Source organism: Crocodylus porosus, unplaced genomic scaffold (genome assembly GCF_001723895.1).
Source record: "Crocodylus porosus isolate Cpor-Errol unplaced genomic scaffold, CroPor_comp1, whole genome shotgun sequence".
Classification (NCBI taxonomy): domain Eukaryota; kingdom Metazoa; phylum Chordata; order Crocodylia; family Crocodylidae; genus Crocodylus; species Crocodylus porosus.
This window is the reverse complement of record NW_017728918.1, coordinates 103,868,390-103,872,883: the sequence shown is the minus strand read 5'-3', so window position 1 is coordinate 103,872,883 and position 4,494 is coordinate 103,868,390.

Below are 4,494 nucleotides of genomic sequence, written 5' to 3'. Positions count from 1 at the left end.
AGATTTTTCACAGGAGCTCAGTTCCCACATAGACATGTGAATGAAGTGGATAGATTTTCATAAAGGATTTCTCCCAAAGATGGGCAATACAGCAGATAGGGAAGAGCGGTTGGAACTGCTGGGTGGCGAGTTCTTTTGAAAAGGTAACTCTTGTTGTTCAATATCTAAAGATTTTTTTTTTTATAACGTCTCACAACCCTCAGGCCTCAATGCCACAGCATATCATTCCAGAGAAAATGTTTTTAGTGCTGTTGGGACATTCTTTTCTATACTGCAGCGATACTTAAACTAAAGAATTTTTGCTCAGGGTACTATAATGGTACCTGACTAGTATTTGTTCTAGCTTGTTTATACTGAAATCGTATTGGTACCTGTGAAGCAATCTCTCATTTGCTTTTCACTTTATGTTGTGGACCAGCAACCGTCTGCCAGCTTCTTTTGGTGACGAGACCCCCTAGGAAAAAATATTGTTAGAACTGCAGGCATACAAATTATTCATGCTCATTTTTCCATCATCAGGGTAACCTGGGGGTGTACATCTGTCCTTTTCCTGTTCATCCTCCATTTGTGGAATCTTTGATGGACATTAAAACTGTCCCCTTCTGCCAGAGTTTCCCAGTGGTGGTCAGCACTGTACATTCTCCCATCCTGAGCCAGAGGTAGATGTTCATGCAGGTACAGTGACCTGGGCTGCTGAAGACTTCCTTGCTTCAGAAGGTATGCAAGTCAGATATACACTTCACTGATGTGATAATGCTGCTAGAAATAAAAAACCTTGCCATTAGAGAAATCTGAATGCCAATCAGGTTGTTTCTGAATCCACAGTATCTCATTAAATAAAGGCTTCCTGCTGTACATGCAGTTGCTACCATACAAGTCAATGATACACCAAGGTTCATACGAAAAGCGAAGTGTTCTTTTCATAGTCTGAAAAACTATCCTTCAAGCCACAGGATAAGGAAACTCATCCTTCCTTTGTGAAAAGAGCTATTTTTTAAATATTCTCTTTAGTTTGGCTATGTCACAGCTTCTTTAATTTATGATTGGTTTGGCAGCATCCAACAGAGAAGTCTAAGGGTTCTAATAGGAAATGAAGAATTTGGAGAGCCAGCAGAGTTTTGAAAACATTCAATGTTTTCTAGTCTGGACAGATATATTCAGCATCTTATTTGAAGATTGTAATCACCTGGGAGTAAAGAGGGTGGGTTCTTTGGGTGTCCACACATAGTACCGAATCCCCCTCCAGCTATAATGAGAAAAGTCAGTTGAGGGTTTCTCCTTCCATTGTTTTGATTCACTTCAGGCTTACACTTGGCATAAGAATACTTAGCTCAGATTTATTTATTTTTTTAAGTGCAAGATTTAATTTAAATATACTTTGCTCTTAATTTAAAAAACCAACAAAAGCCAGCAAAAAATTTAGAACTCTAAAAATATAAAAAGCAGGAATAATGAATCTATTCACATCATATTGTGTATTAATGATCTCAAACCTGATATGTCAAAGTATATATTTTTAAGTGTGCTTAGTAACTGATGTCAAGAGAGAGAGAACACCATACGTACCTACTCTGGAGAAGGAAAGGTCATAAGTTGCAAAGCTGCTCTATTCAGTGGTGACCACTTCCAATCAATTAAGAAATAGTATTAATGGGCTCTGAAGGAGGATGACTTAGTTTTTGCGTCTAGCTCTGTATTATTTTAATGTGATTTTATTTAGATTTTAACTGTGGATTTGAACAGCAGAATTAACTTAAAAACAGCCTGTGATAACGGAGGACACACCCACACACACACTCATGTTGTCTGTAATGAGAAGCCTAGAAGGAGTAAGAAGGGAATGAAATTACAAGATTTACCCCTAAGATATGGAAATCACTACTTAATATACTGTAGCTGCACCTGTCACAATTTGCTGGCAATAAAATGGACTGTTTTGCAAGTGGATCCATCTGGGAGGACTCTTGTGCCAAGATAGAAACCCACTGAAATTGATGGTGATCTTCATGGCTGTGGGTGCAGCAGTTCACACAACACTGAGATCCAACTTTGGGGCTCAGCCCCAAGTAATTGACAGGTCTTTTCCTTTTGTAACTCCAGTATAAAAAAAGGAATCAAATGTAAAAACCTGATTTAACGACAATGTGATTTGCCTTAAATATGTAGATGCACAATTAGGGCCAACAAATCATTTTTTATTCTCCTTGTCCATAGGAACTGCAAAAAGCATACCTGAAGTCAGTAAATAGACCATTGTTCCCACTACAGGTAGAAAAGCAGTGACGTTAGATCAGGAGTTAATGTGTCAACCTCACATAGCTCTGAATTTCTATGGTTCTATCAGTTCAAACAAAGACTCAAGGTTCACTGAAGCACAGCTTTTTGTATTATACAGAGATAGAGATGGGCCGGTTTTCAGTCATTCCACCCAAATAAAATATTTACCGGAACTCAACAATTCTAAAGCAAATGGGGTAACAAGTCTTTCTTAGATACAAATCTTTGTACTGAGCTTGCTTTGTATTTATTGCAAGCTAAAACATTAGTCCTGGTCTGGCAAAGCCTCATATACTGACTAGAGCCTAGGTTTTAAAAGATGGCTGTGCTACAATTAACTCTATCCTACCTCACACTCTCACAAATTTAGCAGTCAAGTAGATCCAAAGAAATCGTCTCATAGCTTCTCATAGGAACCTGTGAGAAAGTTATTTGATTTTGATTTGTGCAGGTTTATGCCTTCTGAGTGTTTCTTTATAATGTGCATTGTATTCCACCTAATGTGAAAATCATTTGAAATGCTTGTTGTACCTGCTTACACCCTGAAGCCCTGAGTTTCTTGCATGGTTTGGAGGCAAACCTACTGATTGCCACATGTTGGCTGGAGAGGATTTTGAATTACAGCAGACCTTTTGATGAACCAGTGCTGATTTTCAGGTTTGTTGTAAGTTTCCATGGGTTTCAGGTTCTGTTGCAATCCTTTCACAACACCTCTAATGAAGCTGCTAGGCAAAGAGAAACCCCCTCCCACATCAATAAAGGGGTGTTGGTCTAAGGACATAAGCAGACAAGGTTCTTTGGGTAAATCTGATATCTTTTATTTTAGTTGGTCTAATAAAAGATACCAGATTTACCCAAAGCACCACACCAATAAATAAATTCTGATTTGAAAACATGAAGGAAATTTTTAGGTTCGGTTTCAGTGGAAATGGCCTGGCCTTTACCTTACATATTGCTAAAAGGTCTGATCTTTTGCAGTGGCAAAACTCTTATGTTTAGTGATAGAAAAGCAGACCTTTGTTGTATGGCATGCATTAGGTCTGGGTCCTTCAAACAAATCCCTTGTTCCATCTCATAGAGTTTACTGCATTCAGCTGTGGGAACTGGGGTCCTTGTATGTGGAGCAGCTTGCAGGATCTAGTCCAATGGTTCTCAACCTTTTTTTTTTCTTTTAAGACTCAAGGCACCACCAGGAAAATACCAGCTTTATTTTCCCTGGCTTTCTCCAAACAAATCTCTTGTCCCATCTCATAGATTTTACTGCAGCCAGCTGAGGGAGTTGGGGTCCTTGTATGTGGAGCAGCTTGCAGGGGCTGGTCCAGTGGTTCTCAACTGTTTTGTTTTCAGGCTCAAGGCACCACCAGGAAAATACCAGCTCTAGTTTTCCCTGTTTTTTTGAGTCCAGAAAAACAACAAAGTAATTCTCCTGTTGCCAATGACTCAGCCAGACCCCAGTGGATCCAGGATGGGAAATCTTCAGGGAATGGCATTTGCACACCTAACACTTGGACAGACCCCAGTGGATCCAGCACGGGAAATTTCTGGGTACTGGTGTTTACACACCTAACATCCGGACAGACCCCAGTGGATCCAGGATGGGAAATCTCTGGGGAATGGTATTTGCACACCTAGTGGATATAGGATGGGAGCTCACTAGGGAATTCTTTTTGCACACCTAAAACTTGGACAGACCTTAGTGGATCCAGGATGGGAGGGGAATGGCATCTGCACACCTAACACTCACCCAGACCCCAGTGGATCCAGGACAGGAGCTCCCTGGGGAATGGCATTTGCACACAATACTGGGACAGACCCCAGTAGATCCAGCATGGGAAATCTCGGGGGAATGGCATTTGCACACGCAACACCTCGTGGCACCCTTGCAAGCCTCTCCGGACCCCTGGGGGGCGAGGGGAGGGGGTGTCCCAGGGAGAACCCTGCTCCTTGCCCGGATGGCTCAGCGAGCTGAGGCGGTTGTGTCAGAAAAACATCGTTCGTGACACAAAAGACGCATTTGACTGGGTTAGAAACCAGACAGGCGTTGCCAGAGAGTAGGAAGGAAAAAAAAAAAGAAAGAAAAGAAGAAAACCCCCAAACACCCAACGCAGACCCGCGCAGGCTGGCTCCCAGCTCCGGGTGCTGCGTGGGGACAGCGCTCCCCCGCTTCTCCCTCCACACACATCACCCTCAGTGGCGGCGACCTGGAGGCTGCCCGGC